This window comes from Palaemon carinicauda, chromosome 37 (genome assembly GCF_036898095.1).
Source record: "Palaemon carinicauda isolate YSFRI2023 chromosome 37, ASM3689809v2, whole genome shotgun sequence".
Classification (NCBI taxonomy): Eukaryota; Metazoa; Arthropoda; class Malacostraca; order Decapoda; family Palaemonidae; genus Palaemon; species Palaemon carinicauda.
The window spans coordinates 60,297,733-60,309,864 of record NC_090761.1 but is presented as its reverse complement, the minus strand read 5'-3'; the positions used below and the strand labels follow the sequence as shown (position 1 = coordinate 60,309,864).

Sequence of the window (12,132 nt, the reverse complement as noted above, 5' to 3'; positions counted from 1 at the left end):
AGTACTTGATATAAACTGAGCTAATGTCAGCAGCAAGCCATTCAGTTTAGTTGTGGTTTGTGGTAGATATGAAGCCATCTAAATCTTGAAAGTGTCCTTAATTGGTTCATAAAAACCGTGGGCTGCTAATTTTTTGTGTATTTGAGTATACTAAGATCAAGATACACGTTTAGGTATGATTGGTTAGTAAATTTAGAGAATAAAATTTTTTTAAAGTGAACTATTGGTTTTTCATTGCAATATGAGAGGCTAGTAATCTAGATTAAGTAAAATGGTCACTTAGGTGAAATGGTCCCACGGTTCCTTCAAGTTTAGCAGGTAATTAACTGAAATGTTCATAGCAAAATGCAGTGGATTAAAAACATTTAAAGTTCTTTTCAGTTAATTGATAGACTAGATAAGTTTAGATATGAAAATATTAAAGTATAAAAAGTACTTTTATATTTTTCTAATTTACTCTACAGAATAGTCAGTGATATTTCAATAACTTTTCCAATTGCTTTAAAATTATTTCGTTGATGAAAATAGCAACTATTTTAACTGGTTTTATGCCCTAGAAAATCTCATGCCTAATAAAATTAGCACTATTTAAACTTTTGAATCTCTAGAATTTTTTCTTAAATTGGGCAAAAAACATTATCCAAGGTCGAACACCTTAATGAGATTTGCGTTTTTAATATTAAAAAAATTTCAGCCAGTGAAATGTTAATTCATAAAATGGGGAAACTTTATTGACGGAAATTCCCCCACCCCCTCTGAAAGTTATTTAAAAGGAAAAATTAGAACCATTTGTAATTGCAATGGCCTCTTAAACATAAGATTGTAACAGCTTTAACTAGTGAAATTTAAAGTTGCAAGGAATAGCCACAGCCCCCTGAATTTCAGGATACCCTGGGCAAAGAAGAAATATCCTATTGGTCAGAGTATATTCACTGAGAATTTAGATTAATTTTAGTTTTGTGCTTTACTTGAAATTAGTGTTCTTCGCATGATTGCAAATTTATCATCACGAATTCTTGATTTCATAAATGGTTTCTACCAGGAAGCTAATTCACCCAGGTTTAATTTTTTTCTCGTTCTTATTTTGCTTCGTAGGGAAGTGATGATTGCTACAGATTAATTTCTAGTAGCGGTAGTTATTGTAGCATTTTGCGTTTACTCTTAATATAATGAAGAGGATAAGTCCAGATGCATACCGAAGTTGGGACTGCACATATATTAAAGTGTGATGATGAAAAAAGTTAAACGTGACGATAATGGTAGCAAGAAACCATGCGCTAATATGATCCTACATGATCATATACGGTAGTTGAAATGGGCACTGGGAAAACTACCCGAGGACATGAAACTGACCTTGCTTTGGATACATTTGGTGTAGTAGCTGTTTTATGACAGTGTCTCGTGTACTAATTAGACTAATTACGAAGATTTGGGTCTGTATATAGCCACAGAGTATATGGAGGAAATTTACTCATAACTATACCCAATAAACATCTTGATTAAATTTGCAAATTTACGTATTTACCGGTTATGGAAATTTATATTAAATTGCTGATACTCTTATGATTAATGCTTTTACTATTGTAACTGTATTTTGTTTTATCTGTTGACTGTAATCAGCAGCTTTTCATACAACAGTAATTAATAAGATGAAGAATAAACTAATCCTTAGAACTAGTCTGTTAGTTTATAATTTTATTCAAATAGATATTCAAATATCACATCATTCATGAATTGAATAAAAGCGATTGAGGAAAGTCATCGTGCTAACACAAGTTAAGCTTTTGAGAGACCTTAGTTTATTACTGGGAAATCCCTGTCCGAAAGATAAAAAGGTATTAGCCTAGACATTATACTATTAAAATATTACTGTACTCCATTTATTTTTTTTTTAAATTAATCTGTAAAAAAATATTATTAGGGGATTTCAGATTTAATCCAAAAACACTTCCGTTATGAATTCTTTAATTTTGTACTTTAACGCGTGACCACTAACAGATAGAAAAGGAGATAGAGCTAACCATGATCCAAAGAATAATTTTTATTTTTGAGGACACTCGATGTTAAAAGTTTTAGGAGACCAGTACATTTTGAAATAAAAGGTACATAGTCATAGTTTGAACATCTTCGGACCTCGACCTTAACAACCCGTATGGAAAGTACTGGGTATTTGATAAATTACTGAATTATGCATCAGAAAGTCAAATATTTCGGTCGTTGGGCTGCTTGTAAAAGATTGTAAAAGATTGAAAAGCTTCGCAAATTTATCGCTAAAATTGTTTGGGGGTTTTTGCACACTATTATAAGGTTGCTGATGGGGAGATGTGCTTTTGAGAGATCTTAAAACTCTTGATAACGTTAGCATGTTCTTCATAACCACTTATGTCTATATAAATGATTTACTTTTTCAAGCTTATCTAAGAGAAAGTAGAAAGTGGGGTCAAATAAAATCCTTAAACATGACACGCATTTTCAGTGAGTAATCAGATACGTAACTTGGATCAGCTTTGAGAGATCTGCAATGTAGATTAGCCTTGGACTTGATAACGCTAAAGAAGTAAGATAAGCAAAAAGTGCCAGACAAAATTCTTGAACGCGTTAACCTGGTGATATATTTTTCTTTACAGGTGGGACATGATTAATGTTCAAGCAGTTAAGAGGAAGGAAGAACTAAGAGATCTCTGGTGTTTCCTGAGGAAAATTACCATTTTAGCACTTTTTTTTCACCGAGGGAAATTTTTCTGAAACCTGCCTAAACGACGCTGGAAACTCCTAAGGTAAGAAGGTTCAAAATAAGGTTACCTTGTAAGAGTAATTTTGAATTCAAAGTACTAGTAGGATATACTGTACAAGATTGTAAATAACCCAAATTACTCTTATTTTATTACTGGTTTATGCTAGAATTTAGCATACTTAGTGTTAAACTGATGGTTGTGAATTAAATTGGTTTCAATGGGCTCTTCCAAATGAAGATAGGACTATTAATGTTGAATATTTTTTTATTGGTAGAAACAATAGTAATTCCTCATCTAAAAGTAGCTCATTTTAACTTTAAATATAGAGTAAGTTACTGTAGTAAGAAAAATGTTTTTCCTTTATGAAGGATAGAGTTAAGCCAGTAAAGGACACCTGTATAGGTTACTCGAGAATAGGAATTGTGTATTATATAATATTGCTTTATTAGTTTATAATTGGTCAAATGGCAAAATTTAAGTGATGGCTACCCAATGCCTGTCTGGTCCGTGGAATGGTCACTGAGGAAGAACTGACAATTACCTTGAACCAGATTTTTTTTATACACTCCAGTGGGCCAAGTGCTTAAACTATCTAACTTTGCTACTGATTTTGCATGAGATAGTACTTGATATAAACTGAGCTAATGTCAGCAGCAAGCCATTCAGTTTAGTTGTGGTTTGTGGTAGATATGAAGCCATCTAAATCTTGAAAGTGTCCTTAATTGGTTCATAAAAACCGTGGGCTGCTAATTTTTTGTGTATTTGAGTATACTAAGATCAAAGTAAAATACACGTATAGGGATGATTGGTTAGCAAATTTAGAGAATAAATTTTTTTTAAAGTGAACTATTGGTTGTTCATTGCAATGAGAAAGGCTAGTAATCTAGTTTTAAGTAAAATGGTCACTTCAGTGAAATGGTCCCACGGTTCGTGCAAGTTTAGTAGGTAATTAACTGAAATGTTCACAGCAAAATGCAGTGGATTAAAAACAAAAGTTCTTTTCAGTTAATTGATAGACTAGATAAGTTTAGATATGAAAATATTAAAGTATAAAAAGTATTTATATTTCTCTAATTTACTCTACAGAATAGTTAGTGATATTTCAATAACTTTTCCAATTGCTTTAAAATTATTTCCTTGATGAAAATAGCAACTATTTTAACTAGTTTTATGCCCTAGAAAATCTCATAAGCCTAATAAATTTGGCCTTTTTAAACTTTTTAAATCTAGAATTTTTTCTCAAATTGGGCAAAAAACATTATCCAAGGTCGAACACCTTAATGAGATTTGCGTTTTAAATATTGAAAAAATTTTAGCCAGTGAAATGTTGATTCATAGAATGTGGAAACTTTATTGACGGAAATTGCCCTCCTCCCCCCTGGAAGTTATTTAAACGAAAAAATTAGAACCATTTGTAATTGCAATGGTCTCTTAAACATAAGATTGTAACAGCTTGAACTAGTGAAATTTAAAGTTGCAAGGAATAGCCACAGCCCCCTGAATTTCAGGATACCCTGGGCAAAGAGGAAATATCCTATTGATTAGAGTATATTTACTGAGAATTTAGATTAATTTTAGTTTTGTGCTTTACTCAAAATTAGTGTTCGTCGCATGATGGCAAATTTATCACGAATTCTTGATTTCATAAATGGTTTCTACCAGCAAACTAATTCACCCAGGTTAATATCTTTTTTAGGGTTCTAATTTTGCTTCGTAGGGAAGTGATAATTGCTAAAGATTAATTTCTAGTAGCGGTAGTTATTGTAGTATTTTGAGTTTACTCTTAATGTAATGAAGAGGACAAGTCCAGATGCTTACCTAAGTTGGGACTGCACATATTTTAAGTGTGATAATGAAAAAAAAGTTAATTCGTGACGATAATGGTAGCAAGAAACCATGCGCTAATATGATCCTACATGATCATACGGTAGTTGAAATGGGCACTGGGAAAACTATATCCGAGGACATGAAACTGACCTTGCTTTGGATACATTTGGTGTATTAGCTGTTTTATGACAAAGTCTCTCGTGTACTAATTAGACTAATTACGAAGATTTGGGTCTGTATATAGCCACATTAAGTATATGGAGGAAATTTACTCATAACTATAACCAATAAACATCTGATTAAATTTGCAATTTTACATACTGGTTGTGGAAATTCAGATTAAATTGCTGATACTCTTATGATTAATGCATTTACTATTGCAACTGTATTTTGTTTTATCTCTTGACTGTAATCAACAGCTTTTCATGCGCAGGTAATTAAGATTAATAAACTAATTAGTTATGGTATGATTTTAATCCTTAGAACTAGTCTGTTATAATTTTATTCGAATATATTCAAATATCATATCATTCATGAATTGAATAAAAGCGATTGGAGAGAGATCGTGCCAACACAGGTTAGAGCTTTTAAGCTGTTTATTACTGGGAAATCGCTGTCAGAAAGAGGAAAAGGCATTAGCCTAGACATAATACTATTAAAATGTTTGCCATTTGTATTTTGACGACTATTATTTTATACTCTACTCCATTTATTTTTTAATTAATGGGTACAAAATGTAGTGTTTGGGGATTAAAGATTTAATCCAAAAACACTTGTTATGAACTCTTTTAATTGTATATTAAATACTAGTTGTGCTTTTACGCGCGAGATCACTAACAGATAGAAAAGGAGATCGAGCTAACCATTATCCATAGAATTTTTATTTTTGAGGACACAATGTTAAGTTTTAGGAGACCAGTAAATTTTGAAATAAAAGGTACAGAGTCATAGTTTAAACCTCTTCAGAACTCAACCCTAACAACCCATATGGAAAATGTACTGATTTGATAAATTACTGAATTATGCACCATAGTAAAATATTTCGGTCGTAAGGCTGCTTGTAAACGATTGTAAAAGATTGAAAAGCTTTGCAAATTTATCGCTGAAATTGTTTTGGGGTTTTTGCACACTATTATAGGGTTGCTAATTTTGAGATGTGCTTTTGAGAGATCTTAACTCTTGATAACGTTAGCATGTTCTTCATAACCACTTATGTCTATATAAATGATTTACTTTTTCAAGCTTATCTAAGAGAAAGTAGAAAGTGGGGTCAAATAAAATTCTTAAACATGACACGCATTTGCAGTAAGTAATCAGATACGTAACTTGGATCAGCTTTGATAGTTCTGCAATGTAGATTAGCCTTGGACTTGATAACGCTAAAGACGTAAGATAAGCAAAAAGTGCCAGACAAAATTCTTAACGCGTTAACCTAGTGATATATTTTTCTTTACAGGTGGGACATAATTAATGTTGAAGCAGTTAAGAGGAAGGAAGAACTAGAGATTTCTGGTGTTTCCTGACAAAAATTACCATTTTAGCACTTTTTTCCTGAGGGAAATTTTGGTGAAATCTGCCTAAACGACGCTGGAAATTCCTAAGGTAAGAAGGTTCAAAATTAGGTTACCTTGTAAGAGTAATATGAATTCAAAGTACTAGTAGGATATACAAGATGGTAAATAACCCAAATTTCTCTTTTATTACTGGTTTATGCTAGAATTCAGCATACTTAGTGTTAAACTGGTGGTTATGAGTTAAATTGGTTTCAATGGGCTGTTCCAAAAGATCATTGGACTTTTACTTGTTTTGGGTTTAAATCTAACCCTCCACTGAAGTAGAGTGAACTACTTCTCCGGCGGGTCCATGTCAATCATCTAACGAAACATTTTCATTATAACTTATACAATTCTTTGATAGTAGCGTCTTCCAAATCATATGATCTTGTGAAAAGTAATGTCTTTAGTCTCTTCTTAAATTCAATTGCTCCCTTTAGGCCCTTCATTTCAGTTGGCAGTTTATTATAATGTCTAGGCGCACAGTAGCTAAAAGCCCTTTCACCAAATTTACTATTTGTTCTTGGTTCAGATAGCCTGTGTTTGTCACTCATGTGTCTTATGGTAACATTTGTTTCTAGTTCTAGTTTGGTCAGGCATTCTTCTAGATATTTTGGTTCATTTTCTTAAGCGTTAGTAAGAGTAGCTTGTATTCAATTCTCGCCCTTACCGGCAGCCAGTGTAATTTAATTAGTGCAGGGGTAACTCTTTCCCTATGGTGTAGTCCTTTTATTAATCTAGCGGCTCAGTTTTGAACTGAATTTTTTTACAGCTGATAATTTGGTAAGCCATAGAACAGTGAGTTGCAGTAATAAATTCTTTTAAATGTGGTGATTAATGAGTATGGCCATAGATTTTTCATCTAAGTATTTACTAATAAATGCTATGTTTCTAATATGATAAATTTTTTTATTGGGAGAAACAATAGTAAATCCTCGTCCAAAAGTAACTCATTGTAACATTAAATATTGAGTAAGTTACTGTGGTAAGAAAATTTTTTTTTCCTTAATGAAGGATCGAGTTATGTCGGTAAAGGACACCAGTATCGGTTACTCGAGAAGAGGATTTGAGTGTATTATATAAATATTGCTTTACTAGTTTATAATTGGTCAAATGGCAAAATTTAAGTTATGGCTACCTAATGTCTGTCTGCTCCGTGGAATAGTCACTGAGGAAGAACTGACAATTACTTTGAAACAAATTTTTTATACACTCCAGTGGGCTAAGTGCTTAATCTATCTAACTTTGTTACTGATTTTGCATGATATAGTACTTTATATAAACTGAGCTAATGTCAGCAACAAGCCATTCAGTTTAGTTGTGGTTTGTGGTACTGTACATAGGAATGCCATCTAAATCTTGGAAGTATCCTTAATTGGTTCATAAAAACCGTGGGCTGCTAATTTTTTGTGTATTTGAGTATACCAAGATCAAAGTAAAATACACGTTTAGGTATGATTGGTTAGCAAATTTAGAGAATAAATTTTTTTTAAAGTGAACTATTGGTTGTTCATTGCAATAAGAAGGGCTAGTAATCTAGTTTAAGTAAAATGGTCACTTTGGTGAAATGGTCCCACGGTTCCTGCAAGTTTAGCAGGTAATTAACTGAAATGTTCATAGCAAAATGCTGTGGATTAAAAACATATAAAAGTTCTTTTCAGTTAATTGATAGACTAGAAAAGTTTAGATATGAAAATAACTAGGCTAAAAAGTACTTTTATATTTCTCTAATTTACTCAACAGAATAGTTAGTGATATTTCAATAGCTTTTCCAATAGCTTTAAAATTATTTCCTTGATGAAAATAGCCACTATTTTAATTAGTTTTATGCCCTAGAAAATCTCAAATCTGTACAGTTGGCTGCCATAATTGGAGGTGACGGGTTTGCGACATGACTACTGAAGACGTCGACGAGTTGTTGGACTGCCATTCCCAGCCCCTAACTGACGCAGACCTCGAAGACCTGACGAAATCGGTAAGCGAAGAAGAGAGTGAAACCCAGGAAGAGACCCAAGAAAATGTCGAAGAAACGGGCTTAACACTAGAACGGCTTGCCAAGGTCTGCAACCATATAAAGGAGGTGAAAGAAATGTTGCAAGAGTGGGACGAGGATATGGTTCGGTCGATGCAATTCTGCAACAAGGTTGATGACATAATGACTCCCTACAAGATGCTCTTAGATCGAAAAAAGCAGCGGCAACAACTTCCGATCACAATGTTCTTCCAGCCTCGCAAAAAAGGGCCAGTTCCTCCTGCTACTACGCCTTCGGAAGAAATTGAAGTTGTTGAAGAGGTGTCCCAGGAAAAAGACACCTCCGTCTGAAGAGACGTAAAATACTACCTGGCTGCACAGTAGAACACATCATCAGCTTCATCATCATCATTTCTACTGTGCAACAAATTCATCGCCATCATCATTCAAGTTTTTCTTGAACTTCTTTCGTGGTGAGTACAGTAACAATCTGTATTTTTTACTTTAATATTCTAACATTCTAATATTTGTGCCTGTTTTATAGTTTAGTACTGTATGCATTAAGTTAAAGGGAAGGTTTTAAAAGTCTACATGTTGTAACCTATCATATTTTTTTTGTTTAAAATTTACATTTACGTACGTAAAACAATGTCTCTCTCTGTCTCTGTCTGTCTGTCTCTGTCTGTCTCTGTCTGTCTGTCTGTCTGTCTGTCTGTCTGTCTGTCTGTCTGTCGTAAATTGTTTTCCGGCTTTTCTACGTACAGTATGTACTGTATGATTTTATATAGATACAGTAAATTTTATTTGTACTGATAACATATTTTGTAAATGCTTTTACTGTAAATATCATTATTTATCACTTTCATCATGCTCGTTAAATGCCTTCTTTGTTCTGAGCGTACAGTACTTTATGACGCCGTCGTTTCAGGCGGCTTCATAAAGAAAAACATTTCATTTGGAAGTCCTAAGAAAAATTAAGTAAAACATTGGTAATAAAAAAATCAACATACTGTATAATCAATATAATCGATGCAAAAACTAACCTATACATATATGTGTACACTAAATGAGTTTGTTTCTTCATTATGATCAGAGATGAACGTAAACATAACATTGGTTGCCATTTTCTATCGTGCTTTTTAGGTGTTTAGGAAACGCATGATATAAAATCGCCTTTAATATTTGTGCCTATTTTAGTTTAGGGTGCTGTAGTACATGCATTAAGTGTTCTGTACATTAAAGGGTAGTTTGTTAACAGTACTACGTACAAGGGAAGGTTTTAAAAGTCCGAATATACATGTTGAATAAATAGGTAAATATGATGTCACTACTTCGCGGATTTTCACCTATCGCGGCCGGGTCTGGAACCTATCTATCGCGATAAACGAGGGTTCACTGTAGCCACATACAGTATATGGAAGAAATTAGTCATAACTATACCCAATAAACATCTGATTAAATTTGCAAATTTACGTAATTACCGGTTATGGAAATTTAGATTAAATTGCCGATACTCTTATGATTAATGCTTTTACTATTGTAACTGTATTTTGTTTTATCTCTTGACTGCAATCAGCAGCTTTTCATACGACGGTAACTAATAAGATGAAGAATAAACTAATCCTTAAAACTAGTGTTAGTTTATAATTTTATTCGAATAGATATTCAAATATCACATCATTCATGAATTGAATAAGAGATTGAAGCAAGTCATCATGCCAACACAGGTTAGAGCTTTTAAGAGACCTTAGTTTATTACTGGGAAATCCCTGTCCGAAAGATAAAAAGGTACAGTATTAGCCTAGACATTATACTGTATTAAAATATTTGCCATTTGTATTTTGACGACTGTTTTTTTTTTACTGTACTCCATTTATTTTTTTTTTAAATTAATCTGTAAAGTAGGATTTGGGGATTTAAGATTTAATAAAAAAACACTTCCGTTATGAACTCTTTAATTGTATATTAGATATTAATTGTACTTTTACGCGAGAGATCACTAACAGATAGAAAAGGAGATAGAGCTAACCATGATCCAAAGAATAATTTTTATTTTTGAGGAGACACTGTTAAAAGTTTTAGGAGACCAGTAAATTTTGAAATAAAAGGTACGTCATAGTTTAAACATCTTCGGAACTCGATCCTAACAACCCATGTTGAAAGTACTGGGTATTTGATAAATTACTGAATTATGCACCAGAAAGTAAAATATTTTGGTCGTAGGGCTGCTTGTAATCGATTGTTAAAGATTGAAAAGCTTTGCAAATTTATCGCTAAAATTGTTTGGGTGTTTTTGCACACTATTATAGGGTTGCTAATTTTGAGAGATCTTAAAACTCTTGATAACGTTAGCATGTTCTTCATAACCACTTATGTCTATATAAATGATATACTTTTTCAAGCTTATCTAAGAGAAAGTAGAAAGTGGGGTCAAATGAAATCCTTAAACATGACACGCATTTGCAGTAAGTAATCAGATACGTAACTTGGATCAGCTTTGAGAGATCTGCAATGTAGATTAGCCTTGGACTTGATAACGCTAAAGACGTAAGATAAGCAAAAAGTGCCAGACAAAATTCTTGAACGCGTTAACCTGGTGATATATTTTTCTTTACAGGTGGGACATGATTAATGTTCAAGCAGTTAAGAGGAAGGAAGAACTAAGAGATCTCTGGTGTTTCCTGAGGAAAATTACCATTTTAGCACTTTTTTTTCACCGTGGGAAATTTTTCTGAAACCTGCCTAAACGACGCTGGAAACTCCTAAGGTAAGAAGGTTCAAAATTAGGTTACCTTAAAAGAGTAATTTGAATTCAAAGTACTAGTAGGATATACAAGATGGTTTAATAACCCAAATTACTCTATTTTATTACTGGTTTGTGCTAGAATTTAGCATACTTAGTGTTAAACTGGTGGTTGTGAGTTAAATTGGTTTCAATGGGCTGTTCCAAAAGATCATTGGACTATTAATGTTGAATATTTTTTTATTGGTAGAAACAAAAGTAAATCCTCGTCCAAAAGTAGCTAATTTTAACAAATATAAAGTAAGTTACTGTAGTAACAAAAAATGGTTTTCCTTTATGAAGGATCGAATTGAGTCAGTAAAGGACACCAGTATAGTTTACTCGAGAATAGGATTCGAGTGTATAATATTGCTTCATTAGTTTATAATTGGTCAAATGGCAAGATTTAAGTTATGGCTGCCCAATGCCTGTCTGGTCAGTGGAATAGTCATTGAGGAACTGACAAATACTTTGAACCAGATTTTTTTTTATACACACCAGTGCTAAGTGCCTAATCTATCTAGCTTAGTTACTGATTTTGCATGAGATAGTACTTTATATAAACTGAGCTAATGTCAGCAGCAAGCCATTTAGTTTAGTTGTGGTTTGTTGTAGATATGAAGCCATCTAAATCTTGGACGTCTGTCCTTAATTAGTTTATAAAAACCGTGGGCTGCAATTTTTTTTTTTTTTTTTTTTTTTTTTTATTTATACTAAGATCAAAGTAAAATATATGTTTATGTATTATTGGTTAGCAAATTTAGATCACATTTTTTAAAAGTAAACTGTTGGTTGTTCATTACAATAAGAAAGGCTAGTAATCTAGTTGAAGTAAAATGGTCACTTTAGTGAAATGGTCCAAAGTTTCGTGCAAGTTTAGCAGGTAATTAACCGATTACCAATTTAAGTATTAGATAGATCCATCTTTAGGTTGAACGTTTGATCATTAAAAATTGACAAACACAAGCTACGCACTGATACGAAAAATACTTAAAATGTATACGACAAACTGGTCTCGTAGGTTCTTTAGTGAGTAGCGGTACCTAAGGATATGACTTGGAGAGCCACCTTTAAATAGAAATGGAAGGATTTTTGTAAATGTTAGATAATGCAAGTTAGGATTTTTATATAACTGAGACTGTATTTGTCAAATTAGGTAAAAGTTGGATTTCCTTAGTCATTGCATATTTGAATTTGTATACTCAATGGATATGTCAAAAATTGTCTATGAATTACATAAAGGTTTGAATTGCTTTCAGTGAA

The 12,132-nt window shown here is 32.7% G+C and overlaps 1 long non-coding RNA gene across 3 annotated transcripts in view; it reads left to right on the top strand.

The window, feature by feature from the left end:
* The window catches only part of LOC137629714 (uncharacterized), a 30,606-nt gene that overhangs the window by 12,594 nt on the left and 5,880 nt on the right, over positions 1-12,132 (top strand). Inside the window, exons 4-7 of one of the 3 annotated variants that reach the window (XR_011041587.1) lie at positions 2,628-2,777; positions 6,019-6,164; positions 7,952-8,560; positions 10,705-10,854. This is a non-coding gene — a long non-coding RNA (uncharacterized lncRNA). The remainder of the gene's footprint in view (positions 1-2,627; positions 2,778-6,018; positions 6,165-7,951; positions 8,561-10,704; positions 10,855-12,132) is intronic. The other 2 variants (XR_011041589.1, XR_011041588.1) reach the window with 2 other exon arrangements.